Source organism: Mastomys coucha, unplaced genomic scaffold (genome assembly GCF_008632895.1).
Source record: "Mastomys coucha isolate ucsf_1 unplaced genomic scaffold, UCSF_Mcou_1 pScaffold5, whole genome shotgun sequence".
NCBI classification, from domain to species: Eukaryota; Metazoa; Chordata; class Mammalia; order Rodentia; family Muridae; genus Mastomys; species Mastomys coucha.
In genome coordinates this window covers 109,453,673-109,466,589 of record NW_022196911.1, presented here as the reverse complement: position 1 = coordinate 109,466,589, position 12,917 = coordinate 109,453,673, and the positions used below count along the sequence as shown (strand labels likewise).

At 46.3% G+C, this 12,917-nt stretch overlaps 2 long non-coding RNA genes across 2 annotated transcripts in view; one reads left to right on the top strand and one right to left on the bottom strand.

Moving 5' to 3' along the window:
• LOC116079215 overlaps positions 1-12,917 on the top strand; it is a 162,640-nt gene that overhangs the window by 53,228 nt on the left and 96,495 nt on the right. The window lies entirely within an intron of this gene.
• On the bottom strand, positions 7,216-8,213 carry LOC116079214. Its single transcript, XR_004113826.1, has 2 exons — positions 8,075-8,213; positions 7,216-7,500 (listed from the first exon to the last, which is right to left on the bottom strand). It is a non-coding gene; the product is annotated as an uncharacterized LOC116079214 (long non-coding RNA).

Genomic DNA, 12,917 nt, shown 5'->3' with positions numbered 1-12,917 from the left:
ATATATATATACATACATTGTCCTTTGTCCTCTATACGTGCATATGTGCAGTTGCACACATGCACATGCATGTGTATATATATATATATGTATATATATATACATACATTGTCCTTTGTCCTCTACACGTGCATATGTGCAGTTGCACACGTATACATGCATGTGTATATATATATATGTATATATATACATACATTGTCCTTTGTCCCCTACACATGCATATGTGCAGTTGCACACATGCACATGCATGTGTGTATATATATATATATATATACACACACATTGTCCTTTGTCCTCTACACGTGCATATGTGTAGTTGCACACGTACACACACATGTATATATATACATTGTCCTTTGTCCTCTACAAGTGCATATGTGCACTTGCACATGTGTACACACACATATGTATATATACATTGTCATTTGTCCTCTACATGTGCATATGTGCAGTTGTACACATGTACACATGCATGTGTATATACACACACATGCAAAGACTTGTTTGAGCTTTGTGGTGGTAAAATATATACAACATAAGATTTGTCATTTTAACTGTTTTTTAAGTACACAGTACAGTGGCATTTCAACATTCTGTTCAATACAGTCATGTGACCTCATCACACCACCTATCCATAAGATGGGTTTTTTTTTTAATCTTATAAAATGAAAATTCTACCTATTAAAGCCTAACTTTCTGGACTCCTCGCCCTATCAAGACACTGTCAGCTACTATTCTACCTTTGTCTCAGTGTTGATTAGGGACTTCCTGTGAGCAGAATCATATTATCATTGTTCCCTTGTGATGATCTTCCTACATTTAGCTAACATCCTCAAAGGTGGCAGGTGTTCTTTCCTTTGTAAGGCAGAATGATCCTCTGTTGAATGGACTACCACTTAGACCACTTATAGAGCAAATCCATTAGCACCTGAAGGAGTCTTCATCAAGCACCTCCTGTGCTGACTCAGCACCTGTCACGCTGCCTGGAACCTTCCAGGTGGAGAGCTGGTGTTTAGACGGGACCACAGGCATGCCAAAGGGAAAGTGGATTCAGTGAAGGCTGTCTGGTGAGGCTGCTCATTTCCACTGTTCACTACATAGAGATCATTGAGGTGTGGCCTAGTGTTTCTGCCTTTTGGCCATCCACCTTCCCTACATTTCTGGAAATGAGATTGGACTTGCTTAGCCTGGACATAATGGCCACATGGTGACATAGTTTTAGACATCAGTTGTTGGCAAGGACAAGGGCATATAGGATCAGCTCATCGCTTCCAGAGTTAATAGACTCTGAACATGTTGTTTGTGATGGGTAAGATGTATTTTTGAATGATAATAAAAAAATGTAAAAGGTGAGGTATTAACTGAGTCTCTACTTAAAAGATCAGATGGAAGCTACTAGAAAATTCTTAGATATAATAAACACTTTTAGTTATTCTGCAGGGCTCAAAAATCGATATAAAAATCTCATTGATAATAGCAGGAACATTATAAAGTGCCTAGCAATAAGCCTTCCTAAAGAAGCGAAAGACCGCTTACCATAGCACTCTTCATCTGGAGCCCCTGGACAGACGTCTCATCGCCTTGCTCCTTCTCTTTGCTCTTTAGTAACGTGGTACACAATCCCACCCTCATCCCAAGAGCTTTGTATCAGAGCTCTTTATCTCGAAAGACAGTTCAAAGACTGGAACATTCTGGATGGCAGTCCCATCTCACGTCCCTGGGCTTTTTTCTAGGCTGTACCACTTGTGTTATACAGACTTACTCATCCCACAGTTTCTTCAAACTGACTTCCCTTGGATGTTCATTTATATATTCAGCCAATCCTTGTGACTGTTAATTGAGGGGTTAACAAAATTTCCAACATTGTGTGAATGCTAATTATACCTTCTATTGTAAACAATCTTGTCATCAGACGGTTACATCAGAGGAAGCTCCGTAGGTCTCTCTTCCCTGGGTATAATGGGATGATTGACCAGATGCCCCGGTGGTTCTTCACAGGTTTCCCTGCTTCCTATCCTGTTGAGCTTTTGAAGTATAACACCTTAGCCCTGTAGCTAGGTCTCTTGTATGTAAGCCTTTGGGTTCAGTTTTCATGTCTAATATCTGGCTTTATTTTCCTTGACTACCAAGAAAGGTTGTGTTTAACTCTTCAACTGTTTTTAAAGATTTAATTTATTTCTAATTATGTGCATAGTCGTATGTCTATGTGTTTCCATGAACGTGTGTGCCCATGTAGGATTGAGGTACCAGATTCCCTGGAGTAGTGGTTATAAGTCATTTTGAGTCTCCTGACATAGGTGCTGGGAATGAGCAAGAACAGTAAGTGTTTTTAATCTCTAAGCCCCTTCTTCAGCCAATGTTTGACTCTTTTTGTTTGTTTGTTTTTTGAGACAGGGTTTCTCTGTGTAGCCCTGGCTGTCCTGGCACTCACTCTGTAGACCAGGCTGGCCTCGAACCCAGAAATCCACCTGCCTCTGCCTCCCAAGTGCTAGGATTAAAGGCATGCTCCACCACTGCCTGGCTCAATGTTTGACTCTTAAGAGCTCTTCATTGGTGTTTGTCTGTGTCAGGTGTGTTCTTTGCACACATAGGTATTCATTTTAAGCTCTTGGGTGCAACTTTTCTGTGTATACATATTTTCTCTGATACAGGGAATTCTAACAATCCCAGTTGCTTAAGGCTTCTTGTTGGTGGTGAATGGGAGCGAGGATGGGCGGGGGTCATGGAATGGCTTTGGATAGATGTTGAGTATAGGGTCCCTGATCTCTCAAGAAGATGATATCTGTTTTCTGACATTCCCCATTTATGTTGCTAATAGGACTTCTAAACCACCACTCACATGATGAAAAACCAAGACATACTTTTCAAAGTAAGGATAACAATTGAATCTTTAAAATAAAATAGGAAGGGCAGAGATTCATGGGGATGAATGAAGGCATCTGTGAGATTGCTTGCTGGTACAGCCATTGGCAACTTCATCAATGGAAGAGGAAGCAATGATGAGCCTCCAGGATAGTTTGGAGAGTTCTGCTGAACAGAGCCTAGGGGAAACCTATATTGTGTCTTTTCTGGTTTCCTCGTGGCCAGCTGAATGTGAGGCCATGGCTCTCTACTTCCCTGATGGCACAATGAAGAGGTTGACCAGATGGCCGTGTGGTTTTTCATCGATATTGCTGGTTCCTACCAAGTTCAGCCCTTATGTGTACCATCCCAGGCCTGTAGCTGGGTCTCTAGTGGCTCTTGGGACCAGTTTCAATAAAGTGTTTAATACACAACCTTGCAGACTCTTGCAAACTTTTCTGGGTAACACTTACTTCATTGCACTTTTAAAAATGAAAAAAAAAATGATGGGGTGGGGGAGAAAGAGAAAGAAAACGCTGCTTAGCAGACTCAGAGTAATTGAAGCTGACAGATGTCACTCAGAATTTTATTATTTAAAGCCACAATGATTTTCCAAATAACCTAAAAATATATAATCCAACCTCAAAATAGTGTTCTGTAACAGAGGCAGGCAAGCCTGTAGGAAATGAAGTCATAATCTTGGCACCCCTCGAGTGCTGGTTCAATGGCTTTGAACACTTTTATGTTCTCAGAGAAATACATGAACATGGAGCCATATCCAGTTACTCTGTGCAGGCTGCCAGGGCCTCAGAGAACTGGGGTGTTTTGGGTGTTTTTCCTTGGCTCCTCAGTCAGCACACCTCTTCTGGTTCCTGTAAAGAGGTTTTTCTTTATTCTGTGAAGGCAGGGCTTGCGATGAAATGATGTGCACAGATTTTTAAAGATTAAGTCTATAGGTTGGATTGCTGTATTCAGATCATCACCCTCCCGTGGGGTGGCAGAGACTTCTAGAAGGAATCTAAGTTACTTGTGGTACCTCTCATCGTCAATCCACATTTATTCCTTTAATCTGCATGTTTTTTATTCCTCATAATTATTATACATTATTTGTATCAGTGACATGAATACATAATCATTAACGATATACTAACCTGGCAAGAGTTATTGTATTGTTCAATAGATGTGGATCTCGAGGCTCAGAGTTTGGAGTTTACCCAGTATATGAGAGTGAGGAGATATCAGACAGGGGTTTGGATCTGGGCGAGGTAGATTGGAATTTTAGACTGACATGCATTTCACTGTTGGTAAATATTCTGAGCCCTAGGACATTGGGGGGGCCATGTCTCCTTGGTTAGTTAGCTATTGTGTTACTTTGAGTTTTGTTTTGTTTTTAAATAACAGGGTCTCACTGTGCAGCTCAAGCTGCATATATGATTCCTCCCTTGAATATATAGCCCTCCCACCTTGACCTACCAGTGTTGAGATCATAGGCCTGGGCAACAAACCCTGGCTCAAAGTCCAGCTTTCTAAGATGAGTCGCTGAAGTGGTTTGTGTTGAAGTGGGAAGGATGCAGGACACGTGGCCCTGGTGGTCTGACGAGGCAGTTAAAAGCCAGGCTGTATTCCACGTGGCGGTACCTGGAAGAACCAGGCTGGAAGTTCTCTCCCAGATGGGTGTCCCGGAAGCATCTCCGGGAGGTTTCCTAGCCGGAGGAGAGGCCACAGGGCTGCCAGCATGGGCCTGGCTCTATTTGGTTTTCTCTGACTGGATCTTTGTTTGCCTGCAGGCTTGGGCTGCCCAGGCTCTCGTGCCCCAGCTTCCTCTGCGCTGCATGAAGCACTAGCCTGGTTAAGTAAACACTGCTGGAATATTACCTGTCTGTTAACCTGTCAAAATTGCTTTACAGCCCCTTTTATCTCTCTCCCCACCCCCACCCCCACACAGAATTTCCCCCGGACTTCTCAGCTCCCTCTCTGGTTCCTTTCCTTCCAGCCTTCCTACAACTTACGAAGTGTCCCCCACCCCCAGTCATTAAATATTGTCAGTTCTGCCACTGATGCTGCCTTGTTCGCCTGATCCAGATAAATGGTTGTTGACTCTCTAATGCAGACCAAGGACACTGGGCTCCCAGCCTCATGAAAGTAGCCATGGTGCCTGCCAGGTGGGCCGAGGCCAGGGGGCTGCAGGGTGCGGGCTGCCTGAGCCCAGGAGGCCGCTCTAGCTCCTGGCCAGCAGCTGGCTGCTGGCGCCCTCCTTCCTTCCCTCCCGCCTGCCCCACCCTCTCTCTAAACATGACTGTATAAACTTGAGGGTCTTAGGGGAACGTCCAGTTCTGAGCCCAGTGGTCACAGAGCCCAGGCCCTGGCTCCATGCGTACGTCTCATGCTTGATTGAATGAGGTCAGAGGATCTTTATAGAGAGTTGCTTCCTTTTTAGCTGTGGCAAAATGCATAGAATATCAAATCAACAAGTTTAACCATTTTGCACTGCATAATCCAGCTGCAATAAGGACATTCACAGTGTAGTATAGCTCTTACCACTGCCGCCTTTCTTAAGTCATATTTGCTATGCAAAAGTTGCGTGTACTTGATAGACGAACTTTTGAAAGGTTTGGACATAGATACATACCATTTCCAAAGGAAAGGGCACACCCATCAGGCCATTGTCCCCATCCTCACCAGGCAGTCTGCCCTACCCACAGCAACCACTGCTCTGTGCATCTGTGCCTATGCATGGGTTTGCCCGCATAGCGTCACTGTGTGCCCTGTGTGTTCCATTCCTTTTACTGAGCAGGAGTAACATCAAGGTCCTGCCATCAGTGTTTGCCTTCCAAAGCTCAGGTCTTCCAAGGGACAGTGTGGCAACTGGTAGGAGCTGGTGGGTGACTCAACTTGTTTCTGGCAGCAGCTCCTTGTTTCTGGCGTGAGCTCCAGGTGTCACCGTCAATGGCCGAGTCCCCCTGTGTGTTCATTTCTACTTGGCTGAGAGGGCCAGCTCTCCCTTCTCCTCCTTCCCAGTTACTGCCCTTCCAGCTTCTGTTTCCAAACCTTAGGAGGCTTCCCTCCTGGAAACAAGCTAAGCCCATCGTGTAGAAGCCTCGCACCTAAAACAGAGTCTGTATAAAGTTTGGGTGTGGGGTTTGGAGTCCTGGCTCTACCGTCACCTGGCTGTGTGTCATTGGCGTCTCCACCCATAAGACAGGATGGATGATCTACCTCTGGGGCCATGGTGAATGAGTCCACTAACAACAGTCAGTCACTGGGTCTAGTGCCTGTGATTTGGATGTGTACAGTCACTGGCTGTCATTAGTAAAATCTGGACTCAAGAAATTATCAACAGAGTACCCTCCACTTCCTCCCTGTTGGTATTTGCTGTGATGTTTGAGCCTTTGGAAAATTCTAGAAAGTTCATAAGACTTCAGCATGTCTTTAAATTAGATGTAGGTCATGGTTTTCAGGACTGTGAAAGACCTCTGCCTCAGGTCTGGGACAAAGAAGAAGTCTTGCTTCTACCCAAATCAGCAACCAAGCGTTTCTTCTCTCTTTCTCATTGTTATTTTGCCATCCCGTCTTTGGACTTTGTCCCAATCCATAGTCATTCTGCGTTTCGCTCACGTTTCAATTCCACCAAGCTGACCTTGCAGGGCCATGGCCACAGGTGTATTAATCTTGGGTGATACGCAATGGGTTCCAGAAAGTAGGAAAGGGTTCATAGGTCCCCCTGAGCCCCTTGTCCCTTTGGGTATTGGCAGAATGCTAACTTTATGGACTCAAGTATGGTTCTGTGAAGTTTGTTATTATGTTTATGCTGTTTATTGTTTTATATTTATAATCTGATTAATCATGGTTGTTTATTTACCCTGTGAGCTCACACTGTAGGCTGGGGAGACGATGGTGGGCTTATGATGTCAGGTCCTGTCTTGGCTCTCGTGTGATTACGGAGTTGTGTAACCTCTTTGTTCATTTGGTTTTATGCCTGAGGATCATTGGCCCTTGGCCTGTGTGTCCTGTGGTGTGAAGGAAGGGGGTGGGCTGTGCTCTGGGCGTGGCCCATTGCCCAGCTGTGGCGCCCATTCTTGGCCAGTGTTCAGTGGCCTTTTGGTCAGGACCCAGAGGAGGCCAGCTATTGCCTTGCTTGGCTCTTTGAACTCACTTTTTGTATCCTAAAGGAGGGAGTTTTTTCCTTCTCAATTTAAAAAAAAAAAATTAAGTGCCACATTCTCGAAGCAAGACACTGTCCGTTTCTTTCTTAGCATAGAGATGTGCCAATGTGAGTATAGATGTGTGCAGTTTTCACCAGAAAAGGGGACCCCCATGCACTTGCTTTTCAGGTTTGCTGCTGTGTGGTGTATGTACAGTAATAGCTGTCCTCAGTTGGCGTTTGGTGCAGTTTGACTTTTAATGCAGGCTTTTCTGTCTAAGGTCCTCCTGAGAAGCAGGCTTGGAACATTGTGACTCTGAGTTCACAGCTGACTCCAGCCCAAACCTCTGATCACTGCCATTATTACAATCCTGGGACTCTTAAAGCAGCCACTGCCAGGACTGTGCTCATGGTGTTCAGCACATGGGATGTCTATAGGTCTTGAGCGGCAGTGGTTTCAAGTGAGATGAGAAGTAGCCTTGGAGGCAGACACAGGTGAAGGATCCCTTTGCTTCCTGCTTTGGAGAAATTGAAGGGGCACTGTTAGATTTTTGCCTGTGCTTTTTAAGGGTGGTCGTAGCTACAAGAGAGGCAAAGGGAGATCTGACTCGCTTGCTCTTCCTTCCCAGAGCACATTCTTACAAGACCCTTGCGTGAACCACACCACCAAACAAGAAGGTGACTATGTGGGTAAGGTCCTGGAGTGAGCTGTCTGGTCTCAGCTCTGCTCAAATCTAGGCCTCCTCTCTCCCTCTTCCTTTCTTCCCTCCCTCCCCCTTTCTTTCCCTCCTCTTCCTCTCTTCTTCCTCTCCCTCTCTCTCCTTCCCCCTCTCTCTTCTGTCCCTCTTTCCCTGCTTTTTGTCTCATTCTCCCATACCTGGGGTTGAATGTAGGGTTTACTGAATGCCAAACAACCTTTCCTCACTTAGCTACTGCCCAGTTTCCATCTTCAGTCTCTGAGACAGGGTCACACTAACTTCCCAGGTTGGCCTTGAAGTCACTCTAGCCCAGAGAGACCTTGATCTTTTGATCCCTGTGCTATAGTCCCAAGCATCCGGGATCCCAGGCCTGCACCACCAGTCTTGGGCTTACTCTCTTCTTCTTGGGGTCACTGTGAGCCCTGGGCAAAGGCTGTGCCTTCTTTTTCAATCTCCATGAGCCTCCCACAGGCTTTGGTGTAGGGAGTCCGGGCAGAGAGCTCCTCAGCGCCTTCCGGCTCACTGACTCTGTGATAAGGTTCCGATGGATGGATTGCATGTCAGGTTGCTTGGAAACAGGATGGAAACCGGCCAGGCAGCCCTCAAAGCCGTATTCCTGAGCTCCCAGGACCAGCAGCACATTTGAATGAGTTTGATAACGTCTCTTGGCTGCCCCCTCCTCCCCATCCAAATCGGAGAACATGAGCAGAGACTGGGCCTCCACACAGATAAGCTTCGTGAAGGGAGACAGAAACGTGCTTGAGTCTCTTTCTTTCCTTTCCTTTTTTTGGTTTTTGTTTTCTGTCAGTCGTCTGAATTCTCTGCTGGAACAACTGTCTTGCCTTTAAACCCTCAAGAGAGTGAAGCCAGCCCTAGTCCACCTTGGGGATAGAGGCCGGACAGAATATGCCTGCCCACCGAACACAGCAGGGGTCAGGGGGAGCTTTAGAAGGCCCAAGAACAGCTTTGTCTCCTCGCAGCGGCTTGTGGGCTCACGGCCATATCCTGGCTGAGCGATTGTGTGTCCAGCTCACTGGGCCAGGGCTGAATCACCACGAATCCCCCACAGTGCTGGCAGTGGCTGCTTAAAGAGACCCAGGACTGTAATAATGGCAGTGCCGAGAGGTTCTGGCTGGAGTCAGCTGGGAGAAGAAGTCTCTGAGAGTCCCCTGAGAGAGAAGGAAAGCCCAGAAGAGCCCAGGGCTGACTGCTGGGGAGGAGAGGAGTGGGGTCTCTAGGCTGTGCTAAGACACATTCTGAGCCTTAACAACTGAACATCTTAACTTCCAGAAGTTGCTTCTACTGACACAAGCTCTTATTGGGAGTTTTCAGCTAATTCCTGAAATGTGCCTCTCTTTGGTGACCCATTTTATAGCAGAGAAAGAGGCTTAACTTATCCAGAGTCAAGGGCAGACCAAGCGTTTTTGTTGGCAGGGCCCAGCTCTGTCATGACTGTCTTGAGATTGTTGGCTACCTTGTATTGCAGATTGCCAACCCTTGGAAAGAGCATCCCAATTTGGACTTCTATATTTCTTATGTTTGCTTAATCCACATCTGTCCCCACCACTATGCTGGGGAGGTGACTGGGTTTATTAGTCCACATTGTGTCCCAATGTCTGATTGACAGCAGGCTCTTCAGCTATTGCGTGAATGATACCTGCCCGCACTATGGCTAACCTTCATGGCATCTGGACTTTGTCCACGTGAAAGGAACTCTGTGAACATGGGCAGCCAAGTTCAGCCCCCTCTGGAGAAGACCAGTTGTAGGAGCTGAGCACTTCACAACTCCCAGCAGCTCCTACTGCCTGTCATCTGCCCTGGGGTGGCCTGGGTGGTGAGGGCAGGCTGCTTCCAGAATCATCTGCCATAGAGGCTCTTCCACCCTCCCTCTATTCCTTGCCTACTTCCATGTCAGTGGGAACAACCCAGAAAGTAAGTCACCCCACTTATCCTCTGGGAGGGGCAGGGAGGACTAGAAAGTAGCTTTTAGATGGGCGGTCACCCACAGTGCTCCCTCTGCCTGGCTATTTCAGCACTGTTAGATTCTTGTGCTACTTCGCTGGGTTTGCCCACCCTTGCATTTATCTCTGGAAGGGTCTCATCTTTCACAGTGGGCCCTTGCCTTCTCTTCTCTGGTCTACAGGAAACATGGGGTCTGCCTGGCCCTTGTTCTGTGTAGCAGGAGAACCTGAGAGAAGGGGAGGGGGTAGGTCTTCTTCCTAGAAGCCATGTTCCTGTGCCTAGCCACATGTACTTCTTCAGTGTCCCCAGGTAGACCAGATGGACCAAGGAAACCAGATTAGAAACACAGGAGCATTCTCACAGTTATTTACTTTACATTATAAATAGAGTCTGAAAACAACATGCCTGCTGGTGGTTTCCAAAGGACAGAAGTGTGGCTGTTTCCTAAATCACTCATCTGTTCTCTGATTTGGGGGACCAGACAAGGATACCCCCAAGGACTCCCTAAGGTCATCATCTTCTCTGCAGTTGTCCTGAAGCCAACCCTGGGGTCTTTAATGTCCTACCTACTGCCACTGTAGTAGAAAGCTTGAGATCTTGAGTGTTGGGAACTTACTTATCCTGTGACTTGGGCCCAAGTGGAATTCTGGGAGCTCTGCTGGATCCTGAGCTGTCAGTGTCTTTGTGAGGTTCTACCTGGAGCTTGCTGTAGTTGCTGACGTCCTCCTCCACTCCCACCATCTGCATCACCCTCCAAGAGGTCTGTTTTGAACTCATGGAGTTTCCTGTTGCCCAATCACACTAATTTGTATTTGAGTAGAGGCCCTTTGATTAGATTCTGCCCATGGCAGAGCCCACTTCCCTACAAATTCAGAACATTCCACTCTCGCTTGTGTTTCAATATCGGTTGATAAGAGTGAATCACATTAAGTGGCAAAATCTTTAGATAGATTCATAAATTTTAGACAAGGGCACCATTTCTCCCTAAAAAAGACTGTGGGCAGTAGAGCTCTGATTTCTAAGGATTTTGCCTCTCTTTGCAGGGACATGTTGGGCCCATACTTGCTAAGCTGAGCATCAGCCAACCAGAGAATGTCTTGTCTTTATTTTTGCTCGTTTTAGAACTTTGATGAAGTACACTTGACAAATAAAATAGAATCTATTCAAGAATTATATGTGATGGGACGATATGATACATATCCACATATATCCATAAATATGTATTCATATATGCAATGTGCACACATAGTGAAATGATTACTATAATCAAAATAGCTAACACATCAATTACCTCTCATAGTTATCATGTTGGGTGTGTTTTTGGTGGACCCTTAAGATGTAATGTGGTACTTTATCACATTTCAGTCATCTGAGCAGTATATATGCTTATTATTTCTGTTGAAGCTTGTTTGTTTGCTTCTTTGTTAATTTTGTGTGTTTGTGTATGTGTGCACATGTGTGTGTGTGTCTATGTGTATGTAGGAGTATGTATTTTGCAACATGGCCTCTCCATGTAGTTCAAATTGGCCTTGACCTCACAGACCACCTGCCTCAGCCTCCTGAGTGCTGAGTGCACCCCACACTCAACCCTCTTTTTTTAAGTCAGACTCTGGGTACTAGATCCAGGAACATTCGGAAGATTCTTTCTAGGATCTGAAAGCCAGCAGGTTCTCCGTATTGTCCCTCCTCTGAAGTTTTCTCCTCTCTGGTGACTAGAGAACCCTGTAGGAAAGGGCCATGGTTGACTCCCGGATAGACTTTTCTCTAGAGAAGGCAGATCCACCTGAGGTTTCTGAGCAGCAGCGTTTAGACTTGGAATGGGGTCTGCAGACCACAGAGGCCCAGGAGATAGCCAGTGCTAGCTTATGGAGATCGTCCTGACTGGGAGAGTGGAGAGAGGGACAGGGCGCACCCTGTATTTCAAAGACTGTTCCCACTGACTAGAAGCTGTGGCCCTGACCAGAGTGACAAGATTACAAACACCAGAGTGAAGAAAATATCTCCCGTGGCTGCCGTTTTCCTTCTGGAATATTCTCCACTTCCTGCCCGCTTTCACCGGTTGCATTTAGAGACTCTCAGAGCAGTGCCCCGCTTGAAGAGGTTGTGTTGTGTATGAATTCAAGCTGAGCTTGGCATGGGAGAGCGTTTCCTCTGCCCAGTAGCTTGTTTTCTTTCTTTCTCTTTTTCTTCTCTCTTCTTTTATTTTCCTTTCTGCAGGCCAGGATGGCACAGAAGAATTCTCTGGCATGGGGCATGACTCAGTGGGTCTAAACCCTCCCAGCCACCTCTTTTCCCATCACCCAAATGTATAGCCTTGGGTAGTGTTTCTAAGCACAGGGACAAAGTGTTTTTACACAGAACAGGAATCTCTGAATAAAATAAAATAGACCTGCTCTAGGGGTAGGGGCATGGTATGCTGGGCAGGTGCTGCTTCTCATTCACCTTCAGACGGGAGCAGCTTGACTGTTAACTTTCTCCTTGTTGTACCCCCCGCCCCAACACTTTTTTACCATTAAAAAAAAATGTATGTTATTTGCTGTCACATGCTGTTGTCCTTCTTGCCGCACACCTTAACAGGGCCTGGCTCAACACTTTTTCCTTCTGGGGGTTTCGATAGACACTACAAAGAGATGAGAAGGAAATTAAACTCAGTGGGGGTAATTCCATGACTGAAATGACCAAATATCTCTGTCCGTCAGGCTCAGGGGAGACCACGTACCGGCTCTGAGTCCACGGGAGCAGAAGTTTAGTTTCTAGGCAGTTGCTTGAGTTGATCCGTCTGATTTGTGGGGAAAATGACTAGAAGTTTATTAACTCTTTCTAGCCTGTGCTGATCTGGTTTGAGGAGCGAATGGAGGGATGACTCTGTCATTACCATCATCTGCTGGGAAGGCAAATGGGTCCAGGCTTTCTGGAGGAGAGAGTGATACAGTGGTTGAGAAGATATAAACTGGAAGATGTACATGTGGTGCCATAAGCGATGGATTGGGCACACACCCGAGGGGGAGTTTGTCTATTTTGCATTCATAAAACACTGAGGAATGAAGGCAAAAGAAGTACCCGGAGAAGGATGAGGAGGAAGAAGAGAAGGAGGAGGAAGAAGAGGAGGAAGAAGAGGAGGAAGAAGAAGAGAAGGAAGAGGAGGAGGAGAAGGAGGAGGAGGAGAAAGAGGAGGAGAAGGAGGAAGAGGAGGAAGAGAAGGAGGGAGAGGGGGAGAAGGAGGAAGAGGGGGAAAAGGGGGAGGAGGAGGAAGAGGAGGAGGAGGAAGAAGAGGG